Consider the following 21,157-nt stretch of genomic DNA (forward strand, 5'->3'; position numbering starts at 1 on the left):
ACTCTTATCTCTATCTTGCCTCAGTTTCTCTGGCATTACAGTAGGTACTACTCTTTGCTCATTTTTCACACCGATCTAGGATACCCATATTGATAAACTGATCTGGTAGATTACTCAGGACAACTTCAAAAAAACACAGAGGGACATGAAAAGAAACATTGAAAGAATAATGAATTAAAGAGGAAGAATACCAAAAAAGAGTCAACTATTAGAATAATAGTAATGTAATAATAATAGCTAACATTTACGTAAGGCTTGCAAATTGCTTTATAGATATGATCTCATTTTATCTGCATAACAACCCTGGGAAGTAGGTGCTAAATTATCTCCATTTCATAGCTGAGGAAACTGTGGCAGGAAGAGGTTAAGTGACATATCTTTTAATGTTCTAGAAGTTTGCAAAGGGAGGCTGAAGATTTTGAAGAGTAGTGGTGTAGAGAAGCCTTTTGTAAAAGAAAAAGAATGAGGATTAAAGAAGAGGAAAAAGATCTGGAGTGAGAAAGATCAAACTCATTACAAATTAGAGGCTAAGAATTCAGAGAAAAATATTAGGGAGAAATTCCTTGAAAGGCCAAAAAAAAAAAAGTTTGCTAATTTTAACTTGCCATTGTCAAAAGAAAGTACTTGTCAAATTATTGAGTTTTTGTATGGGATAAGATTGCTATCCGTTCACTAATACATTATTAAACTCACCCAAATGTTAATCATTCCTTAATTGAGAAATGTCCATATCTTCCAAAGAAAATATTATGAATGCACATTTCTGAGCAGATCTTCTCGTGGTGATGTTTTCTAAGAATTCAGACTGGAAAGAACTGGAAAGAATCTATTTTAGTGATATATTTAACATAAACCTAGGATAGGGGACGTTATTGTAAATACTTTTTTTGAATACCTACTATATGTTAGGCAATATGAAAAAATATTTTATAATAAACCTCTCAAAGATGTATAATTTAGTTGAGCTGGAATAAGAGTGGGAATTATTTCATTCTTTGAACTTGTATCCATAGCACATAGGGCAGCACATGGCATCAAGTGAGCACTTCATAAATATGTGTTGATTGATTGGGTGGGTGGGGACAAGGAATAATTTTTTAAAAAAAGAAACAGCAATAACAGGAAGCATATGCTAAGCATCAAGTGAGTGGCAATAAATGTTGCAGGAGTTCAGAAGAGAGAAAGAAATACTTTACTGTGGACTGGCACAGTAAAGAGAGGCTTCTGAGAAAAGAGAGGAAAAGTTGAATAAACTTCCTTACCTTGAGTAAGAAATGGGAGTTGGCAAAAGGAGGGAATTTCAGGCCAGGGAAATGATGCAAGGATGATATGGAAATGTTCATTTGTATAGTCTTTTAGGAAGAAAAGCTCAGAGAAAGCAAGGGATTTTTGTAGAAGAGCAGTGGGAAATTAAATTGATGAAATAGGTATTGGTCAGTTATAGAGGACCTGAGGAGTTTGGTCTTATTCTTGTGGGTGATGACAAGAAGGTTTTTGATATAGGGCTGACAAAGTGATGGAAAGTGTATTGTTGTTAGTCATCCTTCATTCTTGAAGAGGACTATCCTGGTGATTATGTATGATCCTGAGACAAGTTAATAGAGGCTAATGAAAAGTCTGGTAACACATATCCCTTGAGATGCTGTTTTTTTTTTTAATCTTACAAAATAAACCTAAAATGGAAAGGAAGCCCAGGATAATTTTACATAGTCAGGACTAGGGAAAAAAATTTACAATTTTGTTAAAAGGAAAGAGAAAACGGCCCCTCCACTTTACACAAAAATAAACCATTTCACTGATAAAGATGCTTCTTTGGACTGTTTGATTTATCTAAATTAAAGGATTATCCAGAGGCAACATGGCAATGTGAGAAGAGAGTCAAGTTTGGAAGTGAGGGGGTGGCATGGGGAGGGACTCTGGACTGAATTCTGCTTCTAACATTTACTGGCTTAGAAACCATGGGATGCAAAGTGACAAGGAAGTAATGTAACTTCATTAAGCAAGTCCTAAAACTGGATGAAAAGTGGTAAAAGTGTTTAGTTACCAAAGAACAGATGCAATGAATGAGACAGATAAGGTATGAAAGGGATACTGAGATCATGTAGCCAACTCTTATTTAGAGATGAGGAAGCCCAGAGAGAAAAAAGGACATGTTCTAAGTCACATGGCTAGTAAGTGGAAAAACTGGGATTTTAACTTAATTCCTAGAATTCTAGCACAATTTTTTTTTCCATCACACCATGTTTCCTTTCAAGGAAGTGAAGAGATTGATCTGGGACTTTATCAACATTTCAAATTCTATCTAATAGCATTTTAGTTCTTATGTGTAAGAAGAAATTTGAAGAACTAAAGATCTTTGGAATTGTTTGTAAAACATGGGAGACACTGGCACAGGACCATCCAAAACGAAGAGCTACATCTAAGAAGTACTCAAATTGAAGTACTCAAAAGAAATGTGAGATACAAAAATTTAGATTCATCGCCATTCCAAATGTTCATATTGACTGTTTGTGCCTGGCCTGTGGTAGAACCTTCTAAGCTCATATGGTCTAACCAGCCACAGCTGGATAAACTGTATCTTGATTAATGCCATTCTGGTCTACAAGCACAAAGGAAAATAACCAACTAACCAAGCTATGCTTGATTCTGTCTCGCCTCTCCTACATTTTTTTTTTTTTGGTCTAGAACTGTGATTTCAGCTATGTGGGGAATTCCAGATGTGGAAATTCCCTTCAGCTATCTAGATTACCAATTTGTTAATAATTTATAATCTTAAAGAATTGCCTAGGGAAGTGAGACACCAAATGGCTCACATGTGGTCACAAAGCTGGTAAATTTCAGAGGGAGGACTTGATACCATCTCATCCTAAATTCAAGACAGAACTCTACCCATAATGCGAAACTGCCTCTCAAATATGGCACTTTATCCATGCTTAAAAGCAATTATTCCAAGAATAAAAACAATGACTAAATAGTAGAGCAAGGAAAAACTGAGGTACTGGAAAAAAATAAGGAAAAGATTATAATATTTAATTAGATTCCAGAGATAATTAGATTATGTTAATAAAATTTAATTAAATTCCACAGTAATTTGCTGCCAAAAAATATAAACCAAATATGAAGAACCACTTGTTTTTCAGAAAGTTTATTATATTAAGATTAAGGCAAGGTAGCAAAATGATGAAGTAGCAAGCAGAGAAGCCCAACTTTCCCTAATATGCTTTCAAATTGATCTAGAAAATGCACCAGAACAAGTCTTGAGGGAAAAATTAAAGAAAAGGTTATAGTCATTTCTCAATCTCGGGTCGTATCAGAAAATAGAAAAAGAAGTCTATGAGTACCAAGGAATGGGTTGGGTCAGGAGCAATGCCAACAACAGAGAACCTCTGCACCAAGGTAAGTACTGTACCCTGGACACAGTTAGTCTGTAGTCTTTGAAGTTAGGCAATAATCTGAAAGAATGAACAAAAAGCAAAAGCAAAAAAAAAAATTATCCTATCCAATCAAAAAAGTTATTAAGGTAACAGGGATCCTCAATATACAAACCAAGAAGAGAATGACTCCAAAGCATGTACAAGAAAAGCCTCAAAGAAAAACACAACTTGAGCACAAATTCAACTAGAATTCCTAAAAGAGAAAAAAAACAAGAGTTACAAAGATTTAAAATTGTTTTTTATCAATGAAATGAGAACGATGGAGGGAAAAATTGGAAAAGAAAAGAAAGCTATGAAAGAAAGAATTGGAAAAGGAATTGACAGCTTGACTCAAGAGATATAAAACTTTGCACAGGCAACAACCTCACTAAAATTAGAATGGATTAAATAGAAACCAATAATTCCATAAGGCAACAAAAATATTAAAAGTCAAAAAATTAAAAATATGAATTACAGCATAATAAAAGCCATCTGATTTTGAAAACAGATTGAAGGGAAAATAAGGAATCATTGGACTACCTAAATGCCATAACCAAAAAAAGGACCAAGACATTATATTTCAAAAATATTTTTAAATTTCCTTATCTCTTAGAACTAGAATGCAAAGTAGAAATAGAAAGAACCTTCCAGTAATCTCCAGAATGCACCCCCCAGATGAAAATTCCCAGGAACATGACAGCCAAAATCCAAAATTTTTAGATCAAAGAAAAAAATATTTGAAACAGTAAGAAAGAAAGAATTCAAATAAGGGCCATATATGATTTAGTAGCCATCACTACAAAGGAACAAAGGGTTTAGAATACAGTATTCCAAAAGGCAAAGGATATAGGCTTAGAGTCAAAAATAACTTACCAGAAAAATTGAATATAATTCTACAGGGGGATTAGTGAAATAGAAATTTTCTAAGCATTCCTGATGAAAAGACCAAAGTTATATAAAAACTATGAAGTTTAAATACAGGAGTTAAGAGAAAAATGAAATGGTGAACAAAAATGAACAATCATGTACAATCACAGGAGACTATACATTTTTGGACATGTGCAATGTCCAATGCAGAAATGTGTTTTGCTTGATTATGTGTTTTTAACAATGGGTACTGTTTTTCTTTCATTCTCAAAGAAGAAGGAGTGGGAGAGAGAAAATGTGGGGTTTTGTTGACAGAGAGAAGGAAGGAAAGAGAATGAAAGAAAGAAAAAAGAAAGGAAGGGAAAGATATAAAGATAAGCAGATGGATGGATAGATAAGTAGATAGATAGACAGGTAGATGATAGATAGATAGATAGATAGATAGATAGATAGATAGATAGATAGATAGATAGATAGATGATAGATAGGTACAGACAGACAAAAAGAATAAGGCATGGAGTAAGGTGCCATATGCTTATAATCCTTACTATTGAGGAGACGGAGGGTGTTACATCCCTTTGATTTGTGACTTCTGAGCTGCAATAGGGTTAAAGTTTAATAAATGTGCATTAAGTCTGGCATCAATATGGTAGATGCAAGTTACCTAAATAGGAGCAAACAAGCCCAGATCAGAAATGGCACAGAGCAAAGCATCCTTTTCAATCAGTAGTGGTATGGGCTGGTGAGTAGTCAACTGTACTTCCAGCCTAGGCAGAAACCAGTCTCCAAAAAAGAAAAAGACAACTTGAATTCAAATTTTAATTCTACCACCAAGTTGTTGAATGATTTTGGACAGATATTTAACTTCTCTGTACCTCTTTCCTCCTCTGTAAAATAGGAATAATAATACTTGCCACCTACCTACCTCCCACAGATATTGTGGGGTTTAATTAATGTTTGTGAAATGCTCTGAGCAACTTGGAAAAAAGGGGTTTTTGAAAATGCAAGGTATTATTTAGACAAAAGGAAGAACATGATCAGAGAAGACTTTCAGAGAGTTATTTTGAGTAGCCTTTTAATGAGATTTTTTTTCCCATTGCTTTTTGTCTTACAAGTGAAGAAAACTTCATTAACAAGGTGAAATGTCCCGCAGGCTAATTGCCTTAATGAAGAAAACTTACTTTTCGTTTCATTTAATCTAGACACACTTTCTGCCCCTATAGGAACATTTTGGAATCTTGCCTTTCTCTAGGATACATCTCTCCTTGCAAGACCTCAAAGCCCCATAGCACTGGAAATGAACTCCATGAGAAATATGATAATAAAAATTGAGAGCTGTGGTTTAGGGAATTAGCTTTAGGCTTGGCAGCCAGAAATTTCTGGTTCCTGATCCCATTGTTATATCCTGGACCCAGTGAGATCAGTTTACTTTTTTTTTTCTTTCCCCCCCTCATCTGTAAAATGAAGATAATAATGCTCTGAGAACTCAAGTGGGAATTATCTATGTATATTTGGGTCATCTTCCATTTGTTTTTCATCAGTCTCTGCAAAGACATAACAATCTCAGAGTTAGGAGGCACCTTAGAGGCCATATAGTGCAACTTACTCCTGTACAGAAATCTCTTTTATGACATTCTCAATAAGTGGTTTCCTAGCGACAGCTTGAAGACATCCAGGGCTGAGATGGAGACTACTTCCTGGGAAGGCTTATTCTACTATTAGAATGAAAAAAAAATCTGAAAAATTATGGAAATACTATAAGACTTAGTTTGGAAATGGTTGTTTTTTCTAAGTTTTGCTATCTGAAAAAATGAATAAGACTTTACCAAATCTAATAGTATTCAATTATGAAATACTGTGAACAAGTCAGAGAACTTCCTCTCTCCCTTCCTTCCTCCTTTCCTTCCCTTCCTTCCTTCCTCCTCTCTTTTCTAAGTAAAATGTCCTAACATTTTTCCTTTCACCAACTGATCCCTAATTCTGCTCTAAGAGTCAAGCAAAATAAGTCTAATCTCCCTTCCATATGATAGCCTTTGAAATACTTAGAAAAGCTATGATGACTCTCCTACCCGACCTCCACCACTAGTCTTCTTTTCTCCAAGCTAAAAAGCCCTATTTCCTAAAGCCTATTCTTATATGACATTACCCAACCTTTCCCCATTCCAGTTGCCTCATGCAGAATACATATTCAAGCTTGTGTTTTTCTTAACATGTGGCACTAGAAATGATAGTTTTCCAGAATTTCACTTATTTTAAAACTAAACATTTATATATACTGCCATGCTGTGACCATAGAATTCTAAATGCAAAAGGATGAAAAAAAATCTGAAAAATTATGGAAACACTATAAGACTTAGTTTGGGTTGCTTTTTTTAAGTTTTGCTATCTGAAAAAAATGAATAAGATTTTACCAAATCTAATAGTATTCAATTATTAAATACTGTGAACAAGTCAGAGAACTTCCTCTCTCCTTTCCTTCCTTCTTCCCCCTCTCCCTTCTTTTCTTCCTTCCTTCTTCCCTTTCTTTCTCTCTCCCTTCTTTCCTCCTTTCCTTTCTCCCTCTCTCTTTTTCTTCCTTCCTCCCTTCCTTTCTTTCTCCTTTCGTTTCTCCCTTCCTCCTCTCTTCCTTTCTTCCTCCTTTCCTTCTCTCTCCCTTCCTTCATTCCTTCCTTCCTTCCTCCCTTTCTTCCCTCCCTCCCTTCCTTCTTCCTTCCTTCCTTTCTTTAGTTTCTCTCTCCCCTTTCCTTTTTCTTTCCTTCCTTCCCTCCTTCTTTCTTTCTTATTCTCCTTTTCTTCCCTCCCTCCCTCCCTTTTTTCCTTCTTCCCTCTTGATCTAAAAAAAGTAAAGCAAATATTTTTGCTAGTCTCATCCAACTTATAATAATCCTGGGTTATAGAATATATCTAAATTGGATTTGGGTAAGGTGATTTTGACATGATCACTACTTCATAACTTCAGAGAAAAATAAAATAATTTAAAATGAATTAAAAATTAAGACTTTTGTTTTTTCCCTTTGACTTTTGACTGTTGGGTCACCAGTATATTGTAATCTTTTCCTCTTTTCATTTTTTCCCCCATTGGTTTGAGGTTTTGTTCTTGTCTTCTTTTTATATGTTGTTTTCTCCATCTAGTATAGACTGTTGCTGCCCCGTCACAGTCCCACCACTGCCTTCACCATCCGAACCTCTCATGAGAGAGAGGGGCCAAAATGTCAAAAGATACGTTGGATGCCTCTCACAAAGGTGCAGCTTGTATCTGAAAGAGGATAGATGTGATAGAGGGCACAATAATAACAGTGCACACTTGTTAACTACAAAAATAAAGCCCTGAGTAGGGAGTAGGGAGGGGAAAGGAGTTCCAAATAGATGTGGCAACAGCAGGAGCCACTGTGGGGGTGGAGTAGAGGGGGTCCCACTGCAGCAACCATCAATTATATGGGCTGGTTTTGTTTTGTTTTGTGAGGGCTGAACTGAAGCTCAGCTGATGAGGGAGTGGGGGGGTGAATAAGGGATTTTACCCAAACCAGTGATTCTGAATGGAGGTCTTGAGCTCAGTTGAGGGGGCTGAGGGAGTACGAGCTAGAAAAAGAAATCTTTGGGGCTCTGAGAGTGAAGGGGGATGGTTAGGGGGGCATTGCAACGATTGACGGAGGGGTAGGGGAAAGGAGGAGAATAGCACAATAATGGGAAAAAAGAGGCCAGGCTTTAGAGCTCTCATTTCTAACAATGATTCCCATGTGGTTCTCTTTATCTCAGCCATTCAGGAGTCAATAGAGGGATCTTTTTTATTTTCAACTCTAAGTATACAACCAATCTCCCCCTCCCACCCTTGCCCCCACCACACACACACACACACACACACACACACACACACACACACATACATACACCCTAAAAATTAGAGGTAGAGAGCAAGAAATTAGAAACCTTTTGGGAGATTGTTGCCTTAAATAGTTTTTGCTTTTAGTATACTTAAAATTTATTAACTCTGGCTGACAGAATTGAACCTAAGGATAGGAAGGATCATCCATATCAATACTCATTTGTCCCTGCTCTCCTCCCCAAAGAGTCTGGACACTGCTCCTCTAATCCCCCCTTCCTCTATCTTGCCCCCCACCCCCACCTCCATTCTTCAGTGGATACCTCCTACGGTCATGAGAGGTTGCAGAGGGAAGGGGGCACTTGACTGGATTTAGAAAGATGTTAGTCACACTTGCTGCTTGCAACCTCTACTGCGGGTAAAGCAGAGGTCAGTGATCTTGTTAAAGTTCACCAGGATGAAGTGGTTTTCAGCAAGAAGAGCAAAACTAGTGTTGGAAAAAGCCAAACATAAGTTCCTGGCTAGGAGTTTGATGTAGAGCAGCTAGGTGGTGTGGTGGATAAGGTACTGGACCTGGAGTCAAGGAAACTCAGCTTCCTGAGTTCAAATCTGCCCTCGGACATTTACTAGCTGTGTGCCTCCGGGCAAGTCACTTAGTCCTATTTGCCTCAGTTTTCTCATCTGTAAAATGAGCTGGAAAAGGATGTGGCAAACCACTCTTGTATCTTTGTGGAAAAAAAAGGGTATATCCTACTGAAAAATGACTGAACAAAAAACTAATCCTTCTTTGATTAATCGTTAAAATAAATTTAATATTCCTTTCTCCATGGGATCATGGGTATCATTGGTCAAAAAAAGGTATCCAGTATAGAAATGGAAACAGAAAAGACTCTTAAAGAATCCTTGTATATTGATTATTTAATTAAACCAGAAACATTGTACTGATTCGGAAGAGAAAACACTATGACCCTGAAGAAAGTTGCTGAATAAAAGAACAGGGAAAGAGGGACTTGATGGTCCCTGAAGTCTTTATTGGTACTAGAACTATGAACTTATATAATTAATAAATCAATTAACAAGCATCTAATTAAGTGACCACTATGTGCCAAGTACTGTGCTAGATAATGTTCAATTCTAGCTGGGATAAGGGAAAAAATGAATGATAGGATTTTGAAACAAAAGGAAAAAGATCTTTCCTTATTGCTGAGAAATGAGAACATGGAGTGACTAAACCACATTCTAACTAGTTGCATAATAATATTTATTGCAGAATAACAAAATCCTGATGTTTTGACGTGGCACTTTGAAGACTATGTCACAGAGTTATATGAACCCTTTTTTCCCAGAAAAAATAAAAGCACCTAGCACTGTAAGATTTCTATCAAGGTCATTTAGTCCAATGGTTTGAATTAGCAATATAGGCATAGTCAAATGCCAATTTGAAATTTTGTCTGGTGTTGTTAATGAGACCTTTACTATTGTACTCTTTACTACCACCAGCTGTGATGGAGAGACTGACTGTACGAGCCAAAGTGCTGACTGAAAGAGGTAATCGTGAGCTATGCTTGGGGAGCTGCTACTGTTCATGATCTTAACTAAATTGTTTTTACTTCTGTACATTTAAATGATTAGTTTCTGGAAAGAAATGAGCTTAACAAATGCAAAATTTTATTAGAGATGGGAGGAAAGTAGTATTCTCCACAGTAATGCTGAGTTATTAATAAAATTCTCTCTCCTTTCCTATAACATGAGCAAAATACAAAGGAAAACCCAAAGTGTCAAATTAACACATAGAGGCTGAGCCTAAACTGATCATTGAAAGATCAATCTTATGATAACTCAACAAATAATCTGTGGTATTCATGATTTTTTGGATCTCTGAAACTCAACTCTACAGTTTTCACTTTCTTGTTAGAGAGCACCATCTTGGTTTTTCTTATAATCTATTGTTGAAAATGAGAAATCTCAACTAAGAAAATATACAGCACAAGCTTCTGCTTTGAATTGCACAGAAAGTGGAGTTAGCTGTATCAGAGCAGAGATTTGAATAAATCCTTCTGATATCACTAACTATATAGTATATACAGGAATTATATATTGTTCTTCAAAAGGTGAAAGTTAGGAAGCAAATTTAGTTGGTTGAACATGAGAGTTACAGTCATGAATATTCTGTAGTAAAATGGTACAATAATTAGAGGAAAGTTACCTGGTGTTATGGGATCACTTAAAATTAAAATTATTAAACTTTAGAAAAAAATTTTGTATCAGCATAGAAAATAAAAGTCATTAAGAATTAGAAATTATGATTAATCTGGTATGAAACATTTGCTGCTTTGCTTAGTTGGTATAGACATTTTTATTATTTACAAAGGTGATAGAAATTTTTAAATAATCCTAAAATATTATTATAAGATAGATTTGAAGAAAGAATGAAAATTTGACAGTCATGTTCAATGGATATGGCAATGTAAAGTTCAATCTCCCCATCATACTGAGTAATGAACTTGACTGTGAAACACCTTTTGCCAAACATCCCAGAAGATAGAAAGGATAGTTGGGATATCAGATACATGTAAGTAATTTCCATTCTCTGTTAAGGAAGTCAAGCTTATAGAACTGATACCTGGATATCTCAATGAGCCCCATAGATAAAATATAAAGAAAATCACAGCTTTGCTTTGCATTTCTTCTAAGCTGCCAACAATGACAAATAAAATGACATTTTTGTAGTGTTCTCTTCTTTTATATATATATATTATAAGATGGTTCTCTTTGAGAACAGGTTTCTTGGGGAGGTTTTCTGGAGGCAGTCTTAGTTTCAGTTCAGAGTAATAATCACTCCAAATGCAGTCAGCTGATAAAATTCAAACATTTATCTTCTCCTTCCTTGGGCCCGGTAGCTTTCTTAGAGGCCTCAGCTTTCCTTGATTCCAAGAGCTCTCGTTGCTAGTCTTTTGCCTCTAGCTCAACTCCGAATGTCTCCAGCCAGCACCAAGGTGAAAGTTGGAATGAATCTGACTCCACCTCCAAGAGTGGGCTTGTGGGCTTCCTCTCAGAATGCTCTTTGGCCCTCAGAGCTTCTTGCTTATATGAGCTCTCTAAAGGTATGAACACAAGCATTGTTTCTATTAGTTCCACTTAGTACCTTGTTTCAAGTTCTGGCCCATAACATCTCCTTGTAAGATCAGATCAATCATACTGAACCATGCTAAATTAGATAATTATTGTCTCTATCAGCACTGATGAGTTAACACTTTGTAAGGATTCCAACACATTTTTCCCCAAAGAACTGGATAAAAGTGGGGATGACCAATGATACAAAGACTCTAAGTAAGGAATTGATGATCTCAACAACTGCTAGCATCTGGAAGAAATACATCATGGTGTGGAATGTGTCATAGAAAGAGTCTTTTCCTAAGATAAATAGCCACCCTTTCATGTTGACAAGAATCCATGAGAATCCTTAGAACTGAACCAGATTATACATAAACAGGTATCCTCTCTTCAGGTTGACATAAAAGTCATTTGGAACTCTAGACTCCGTCCTGATTTTGTTTTTCTGTTATTCTTTGACTTTCAGCTCCAATTCTGGGAGAGACTGCTCCAATCAACAATTAAAATCAAGGACCAAAAAACTGAGCATGTTTCTTGTATGTTTCTCCCACCAATGATTCTCTTTCTTTTGCACTGTAATATTTACCTGCCTTTGGGTCAGCTTAATGAGTCAGTTGAGGCTTCATGGTTTCTAGGAATTCCAGGCAAAATTAATATACATTGTATCCTTTGGCACCATTGTATACCATTTCACAATTTCTTCTTTGGCAATTCTTTGATATTTCCAAAGGTATATGTTTTCATTGTTCTGGGCTCTTTCTCCCTCCATCAACATATGTCACAACCTCTTCAGACCTTAACATACATTCTTCATGAAATGACGAGATCCAAAAAAAAAAAAAAAAAAAGAAAGAAAGAAAAATCATTATCTGATGGTCATTCTTTTGTAGATGAAATTCTAGAATGTAGTTTAAGCTAACTCTCAGGGACCAAACATATGGCTGTGGCCGGATCCCTTTGGGAAGGAAGCTTTCCTATTTTGGTGGGATCTGGGAGAGATCATGGTATATTAAAACAGCCTTGAAAAACCCAGGATCAGAAGCCAAAATAACAGACTACCAGTCAGGACCCAACTGAATTCTCCCAATTTTCTCTTCTAAACAACTTTAAAATAACACTTAAACTAAAATTTTGGAACAGGAGAATCAATAAAAGGTCAGAAAAGGACATTTTTCCAGTCTAACACAACTTAGAATGCCTGCAAGAGAAATCTAAAACTCCAGGGTAGATTCATATCTAGAGCATGCAAACAGTACCAGCAAGGAGCCTTGGTGGCAGCTGCAATAGCAGCAGCAACAGCTTTGGGAACTTTTAGCCCAGAGTTGTGAGGGGGTCAGACCACTGACCAGAAAGAGATTACCAGGGATCCTTTGCTGGCACTGTGTGCAGCTGACACTGATGGACAACTTTATTGTCCATAAGCCTTTCTGGGTTGTAGCTTCAGGATTGAAAGAAATGCTTCTGATAGGTTACAAGGGAGCAGTGACCTTGGTTGTAGTTCCAAGGCTAAGAGATGCACTACGACTTTTGGCTAAGGGAAGCCTGGACCCTTCCTGGGTAAAGATCAGAGCACAGACTAGGAAATCATGACCACTACTTTTCCAGGATAATACCACCCTGGAAGTACTGAAAATCTGAAGATGCCCAGAGATAGCTCTGAAAACAGTAACAAGAAAAAGTATGAGGCCTGCCACAGTGCCTCCCCACTCCCAGGTAAACAGAATCCAACTTAAACTTCAAAATGAAGAAATAGGCTGGGGAAATGAGCAGATAACAACAAAAAATAATTTAATAAAAAAAAAGCACACTATGATAGCAGAGAAGATCAAGACATGAACTGTGAAGACAACTATGTGAAAACAGCTACAAGAAAAGCCTCAAAGGAAAATACTAATTGTTCTCAAAGCCAGCAAGAATTCCTGGAAAATTAAAGAAAAAGATGAAAATAGTAGAGGCAAAATTGGGGAAAGAAATGAGAGTGATACAAGAAAAATTAAAAAAAAAAACCAATAGTTTGGTAAGAGAGGCACAAAAAAGCTATTGAAGAAAAATCACCAAAAAAGAGAGTTGACCTAATAGTAAAAGAGAAACAAAAATTCACTAAAGAAAAGAACTCCTTTAAAAATAGAATAGACCAAATGGAAAAGGAGATACAGAAACTCACTTAAGAAAATGATTCCTTAAAAAATTAGAACTGGGCAAGTAGAAGCTAATTATTCTATGAGACTTTAAGAACAAAGTCAAAAAATGAAAAATGGCGGCGGGGGGGGAGCAGTGTGGAATATCACATTAAAAAAACAATTGACGTGGAAAATAAATCAAGGAGAGATCATTTAATAGTTATTAGATTACCTGAAAATCCCAATTTAAAAATAGCCTAGAAATCATATTTCAAAATATTATCAAGGAAAACCGCCCCAACATCCTTAATCTAAAAGGTAAAAAGAAATTGAAAGAATCTACTCATTACCTCCTGAAAGCATCTCCAAGTCAAAACTGCCACATCTCAGAGTTCCCAGGTCAAAGAGAAAATATTGTAAATAGCCAGAAAAAGATAATTTGAGTATTTTGGAACCACAGTCAGGATCATACAAGATTTAGCACCTTCACATTAAAGGAGTAGAGGGCTTAGGATATACTACTATGAAGGCAAAGGAGCTAAGATTACAACCAAGAATGATCTATTCAGAAAACTTAGCACAATCCTTCAGAAGAAAAATGGATATTTAATAAAATAGAGTAGTTCAAATATTTCTGATGAAAAGATCAGAGATAAATAGAAAATTTAACATTCAAACAGAAGATTCAAGAGAAACATAAAAAGGTAAACATGAAAGGGTAATCATAAGAGACTCAAAGAAGTTAAACTGTTTACATTCCTGTCTAAGAAGATGATACATGTAACTCCTCAGATCTTTATCATTATTAGATCAGTTAGAAGGCATCTATATAGATAAAGAGCTTAAGTGTGAGTCAATTATGTTGGGATAATCTTCATAATAAAAATGTAGGGATGAGAAAAAGGAATTCCCTGGGAGAAAAGGGGAGAAATAAGTACAATGGGACAAATTATCTTACATAAAAGAGGTGCACAAGGAAGAGTTTTTTATTGAAGGGAAAAATGGGTGGCAGTGCTAGTGGACAATGCTGGAACCTCACTCTCATTGGAATTTATTTAGAGTTGAAAGAATGTGTGTGTGTGTGTGTGTGTGTGTGTGTGTGTTTATACTTAGGTATAGAAAGCTGTCTTAACCAATAGAGAAATGTGGGGAAAAGGATAAGAAATATGAGGTGGAGACTTTTAAGGGGGAGGGTGGATTGGGGATTGAAAGCAAGACAGACTTTTGAAGAAGGACATGATAAAAAGAGAGAAGGAAAAACAGAGGAAAATGAGATAGCAGGAAATCTACAGTGAGTGATTGTAACTGTGAATGTGAATGGTATGAGCTAATGCATAGAATAGAAGGAGATAATGAAATGTATTGGAAACCAGAGTCCAACACTATGTTTTATGCAAAAGACCTGTATGGAACAGAAAGATATAAATTGAGTTGAAATGAAGGTGTGGGGTATAGTCTGCTTCAACTGAAATGAAGAGGAAAGGGATAATTATCATGATTTCAAACAAAGTAACAGCAAAATTAGACTTAATTGAAAGAATTATTTTGCTAATATGTACCATAGATTATGAAATAATATCAAATAGTTTTACAGCAAATTTCTCTAATAAAGACTTCATTCCTCAAATGTATAGAAAACTAAATCCAATTTATTGAAAATAAGAGCCATTTCCCAATATATAAATTGTCAAAGGATATCACATTTCTCAAAAGAATTACAAAATATTTACAACCTAATGAAAGAATAATGTAAATCAATAATAATAAGTGAAATAAAAATTATAATAACTCTAGAGTTTCATATCACATCCTACAAATTGGCAAAAAAGTGAAAAAAAACAGTAACAGTATATATTGGAAGGATTGTTGAATGATAGGCACATTCATATATTATTTGATTGAACTGTGAAATGACATAATCATTTTGGAAAACAATTTAAATTTATACAAATAAAAGTATTAAAATGTCTATATCCTTTGAACCAGTCTTACTGAACGTATATCCCAAGGAAACCACTATTAAAAAGAAACTTCCCATATATTCCAGCTAGACAGCTCAGTGGATAGAATACTAGGCCTGAAATAAGGAAGACTCATTTTCCTAGATCCAAATCTGATCTCAGACAATTGCTAACTATACTAACCTGGGCAAGTACTTAATCATGTTTGCCTCAGTTTCCTCATTTGTAAAAATGAGCTAAAAAAAGAAATGACAAACCACTCCAGTATATTTGCAAAAAAAAAAAAAAAAAAAAAGCATTCCAAATCAGATATAACTAAAATGACTGAACATACGGTGTTCAACTGTGAAAAACTTACCTACTGTGATTAATACAATGATCCAACATTATTCTGGAGGATGTATAATGAAAAAATGCTACCCACGTCCAAAGAGAAAACTGATGAATTCTGGGTATAAATTGAAGCATGATTTTCTTGCTTTCTTAATTTTTAATATTGCAATATGGCTAATATGGAAAGGTTTTGCATAATTTCATATGTTTAATGGATAGCACATTATTTTTGTTTTCAATATATGAGGGAGGAGTGGAAAGGATGATGAGACTCTGGGACTCAAAATTTAAACAATATAAGAATGTTATCAATAAATGAATAAAAAAGTGATGAATAACTAACAGCACCAAAATCAAATTATCTTTACCTTGTGATGAGGGAGCAAAGTAGGAATTTAAGTGAGTGGAAAATTTTGCCTACTATCTCATGTAAACGCCATGCTAGAAGCCAATCAATGCAGTTGATCCCCAATTAAGGGAAAAGTTCTGGAAAAGATTATTACTTCATTATTTAGAATAAATTTTCCCTTAAGAGCAATATTATAAATGATACTTAATTTACAAAAGCCAAGTTAGCTTATAATGTTCCTGAAGTATATAATATTCAAAGTTGTAAAGAATCATGGATTACCAGAGCTGGGAGTCATCTTAGAGGTTATATAGCCCAACAATTATTTTTACTCTACTCAGCCACTATACTTTACTTTGTTTTTATAGGAACATATATTCTATATTTCTACTACTCCAACTTCAAGAAATACATTTATCCTGACACTAACAGTGGGAGCAGAGATTCCTTCTGAATAGCAAATGTCTCTTAGACTATAGACCTTGCTTCTAGCCCAAGGTTTATAATCATCAAGAAGGGGAACAATCCCTCTGAAATCGTATACAGTCAATATAGTCAGATAATATTCTCTGAAGCAGGAAAGTAAGTTGTCCTTCCTAAACCCCCTCTTTATATTATTTATTAGACCATGATAAATGTTTTCCCCTCTGTCATAGTTTCAAATACTTGTAGCCTCAACTGATTAGTTTGTGAGAACAGGAGATGTGAGAAAGAAAGAGTGGGAATAATTTCGTTTTCCCTTGTTGTTTTGTTCATATCTAATCTAATCTTACTAACTTCAGGAGTTTTGAAAATCAAATCTGTACTCTATCATTTTAGTTCCTAACTATATACTATATTATGTTTTTCTTTAATTTGTCAAATATGTTGGGGTTTGCCTCCATGACTTGTATAAACCAAAGATAATATCATTTGCTTCTTGTATATACTTTGTAGAACCCAGAGTAGTTCTAAATATGTAATAATAAATCATGTTTACCTAATTTATAAAGCACTTTCTTGCCAGCAATTTTGTGAGGAAGGTATCCTAAGTGCTATGACCCTCATTTTATAGAGTAGGAAAGTGAAACTCAGAAAGTGAAAAATCACTTATCCAAGGCCATACAACTCATGTCAGAATCAAATCCAGAAATATGTAAGAACTAACTAATACTTATAAACAACTGGTTGTTAAATTTTCAAAACATTCACACTTTGGAATTCAGCAAACCCTACAAATCAGGACTTGATTTATTGTTTTATTGATTGGCCTTAAGAAAATAATAAAGAAAATATTGCTAATCTAAATTAAACTTAAAAGTATATCCTATACTTTTTTTCAGAGTTGATTGTAAGATGTTTACTAGCACACCCCTAGGTCTAGAGTCTCATGACTCCAAGTTCAGCATTCTTTCCATTGCACCATACTGGATACAAAGCAAGTACTTAATGTATAGTTTTTTATTAGTTGATTATGTAACAAATACCTTGCACCATACTGGATAATCAAAGCAAGTACTTAATGTATAGTTTTTTTTATTAATTGATTATGTAACAAATACCTTGCACCATACTGGATACAAAGCAAGTACTTAATGTATAGTTTTTTATTAACTGATTATGTAACAAATACCTTCTAGATAGGGTTTTGAAAATGCCTAAAATAGGTGAATTGTAAGAGGAAAAAACTCTTCATAAAGGTTAGAAGACAATGTCAAAAGGACAAATCCATGCGGATGAACCACATTTGGTACATTCCCAGGGTACTGTTAATGCCTTCACTTAGTCTTTCTCTTTGAGTTACACTTACCATAACATGTGATCTAGGATGCTGAGGGAGCACATACATCAGACAAGAGTATGAGACATCACATTTCATTTCTTGGAAATTGTTATGTGTGATTCAAAAGTATTTTTAAAGTGAAGTTCTGCTCTAAATTGAAATATTAGTAACTCCAAGCAACTGCCACATTCATAGTGACTGAATCACTACCTTAATATGTAATTAAATTCAGATTTATATTAATTCATAGTAGACAGCTAAAAGAGAGTACCTCCCCTGATGAGGAAAAGCATTGCTAAAGGAAATAATATTGGCCAGTGCAAGGAAAACATTTCTAGAACCTTTTCCTTCCAGGTCAGCTGGCAAAAGACCCAAAAGGAAATAAATGATAAGAGGGTGAATGTAGCAAACCCTAAGCCTATAAAATGGCAGCAAACATCATGTATATTGTATATGTACATGTATATTAGTCCAAGTACTTTTCACAATATAAGCAGCCTTCAAGATCACTATAACTGGAGTCACTTTTATCCATGACATTACATCTCCATATTAAAATCACCACCTTCAGTGCATTAACAATTTTCTCTTAGAAACAAATGTTCTATAGAAAGTAGTCTATCTTAGAGCTACTTTTCTCTCCTGTTGTCCCCTTTGACTATTCTTTCTTCTACCTTTTTTTAAAATCCTCCTTCCCTTCTTCTCCTTTCCATTTGCTTTTTTAAAATTCTCTCATTTCAATATTCCAAATGTTCTGTAATTCTTTAATAATAATAATACTAATAATAGTAATTAGTATTTTATACAATGCTTTAAGATTTTCAAATTGCTTTACAAATATTTCATTTTATCAATATATGAATTCTACTGTTATATTCCTTCAGAAAATCCTGGAAAGACTTATGTGAACTGATACAAAGTGAAGTGAACAGAACCAGAAGAATATTGTTTATAGTAACAGCAATATTATATGATCAACTATGATTTAGCTGTTCTTAGCAATACAATGATCCAAGGCAATTCTGAAGAACTCATGATAAAGAAACACTATTCTCAAGAGAAAAAGCTAATGTAGTCTGAATACAGATTGAAGCATACAGTTTTATTTTTATTTTTTTGTGGCTTGGTTGATTTTTTTTTTGGGGGGGGGCTGTGGTTTTGTTCTCTGTTTTCTTTCACAACATGACTAATATGGAAATATGTTTTGCATGACTGCACATGTATGACCTATATCAAGTTGCTTGCTTTCTAAATGAAGGGGAAGGGAGGGAGAAAAAGAGAATTTGAAATTTGAATAAAAAAAATGTTAAAATTTTCTACATGTTATTGGAAAAATAAAATATTCATAAAAATTAAAAAACTCTGATATTATCATCCCCAAATTACAATTGAGGAAACTGAAGTAGATAGCAGTTAAATTACTTGCCCAGGTAACACATCAAGTAATGGTTGAGGCTGGATTTGAACTCAGGTTTATCCTTCACTCTGTCCACTACAACACTTAGTTGCAACTCAGCAGCCAGATCAATTTTAGTGCAATTCTAGATACAGTATTACTTTATGTTTATTTATGTTATTCCGAACCCTGTCATATTACAAGCACTTCAAGGGCAGGAATCACTTTTTATTTTTCTTTGTCTTTCCCAAAGCACCTAACATACTTGCTTTATAAAAGTGGATGCTTGATAAAAGTTACTGAATTAAATTAGGATATTTTAAATTGAAAGAGTCTCTTGGCTGCTTGAATCTTACAAACATCTCTTCTTCTGTTGCTGATATTTTCTCCTACACTAATACTCTCTAGATCAGAATTTCTGGGTCCTTTTTTGTTAAAAAAAAAAAAAAGTTGTATCTTTATTTTCCTTAACTTCTAAGAAATTTAGCATTTCTTTCAATTAGGAATTTTTTAAAGAAGACATTATCCTAAAAAGAGTTCTATAGGCTTTATGAGAGTCAAGGATAACACACACATGTAGACAAGAGTTCAACTATTTGGGAAAAAAATTTAAAGGTGTTATTAAGAAGCATTTAGATGGCACAGTGGATAGAGTTCCAGGTCTGGAGTCAGGAAGACTTGAGTTCAAATCCATCTCAGATGCTTACTAGTTGTGTGATCCTGAGCAAGTCACTTAATCTCAGTTACCTCAATTTCCACATTTGTAAAATGAGCTCAAGAAAGAAACCCCAACCACTCCAGTCAAAAAACAAAAAACAAACAAACCAAAAAACAAAAAAAAAAAACAAAAAACAAACAAACAAAAAAAAAAAACAAATGGGATCACAGAAACTATTTAAGAACAATAAATTCTAGATTATTCTTTTCTTATTCAATCACTGAATCTCTCATTTTACCCAACCTTATTTCTCTTTTGCTGTTACCTTATTCTTTGTGGAACCTTCCCTCTTTGATCAGTCATGTCAATCCAGCATGATTGCTGTTGTTATTTCTTGTCTGTCTTTCAGAAATGCAAATAAATTGTATTGAATTGTATTATATTTTTATAGCTATGAAGTTTTCAGGGTTTTATTTTAGAATCCTGTACTTGAAAGATTCTAGAGAATGCCCAGGGAATGATACATTCTGTTGAGCTGAATTTTCCTAAAGTTAACCAGACAACCTCTGTTTTTCAAACCCTTTCTTGCAAGCAATATATCTAAAATTAATATTTCAGTCTGTTTTCCTAAGTCAGTTAAGTAGAATATGTGAGAGAATGCCTTTTATCTTTGATTTTAAGGATCTAAGCATTGTATGTAGAAAAAATATGTAAAAAAAAAATGTTGTCCTTATAATGTCTCCAGTATCACCTCTCAAAGTCATTTTTGAACTAAATCAATATTAGGAAATTTTTTTCCTCTCTTTTGTCATTTAGTCTTTTTTCCTTACAGTTTGATATCTCCTCCACATACATTTTTTAAAAAATTAGAATGGCAAGGCTTTAGTTAGTTGGGTTCCAGTTAAGGAATAATTTGTTTTAATTATATAGAAACTTTGCAGACAGTTGGAAACTTACACATTTTGCTTGAAAACAAATGACTGCCTCATAATGACTGCCTCTAGAAACTTACCATCCTGCCATATTGCATATTGCTACTTGGATTTTATATGATCATAATAACTGGGGAGAGGGGGAAAGTACTCCAAGATTATCTATTTTGCAGATGAAGGGTTTAGTTGTGTAGTGAGCTCCTTGTGGGTAAAGACAGTTTCATTCTTTGTCTCTTTTTTGTTCAGTCATCTAGAATTGTGTATGACTCTTTGTGACTCTATTTGGGGTTTTCTTGGCAAAACCCAAAAGCCCAAAACTTTGTACTTTTATCCCCAGCCATAGCATGGTGTCTGACACAGAAGAGGCACTTTCTAAATATTTATTAAACGATTGCTCAAAGCTGTACATGTAATAAGTAGCAGAGCTAGCTG

At 34.7% G+C, this 21,157-nt stretch overlaps 1 pseudogene; it reads right to left on the reverse strand.

Annotated features, from left to right (window-relative positions):
• Positions 1-10,459: 10,459 nt before the first annotated feature.
• Positions 10,460-20,823, reverse strand: LOC127557192 (very-long-chain (3R)-3-hydroxyacyl-CoA dehydratase 3-like; annotated as a pseudogene).
• Between the last annotated feature and the right edge of the window lie 334 nt (positions 20,824-21,157).

This window comes from Antechinus flavipes, chromosome 3 (genome assembly GCF_016432865.1).
Source record: "Antechinus flavipes isolate AdamAnt ecotype Samford, QLD, Australia chromosome 3, AdamAnt_v2, whole genome shotgun sequence".
NCBI classification, from domain to species: Eukaryota; Metazoa; Chordata; class Mammalia; order Dasyuromorphia; family Dasyuridae; genus Antechinus; species Antechinus flavipes.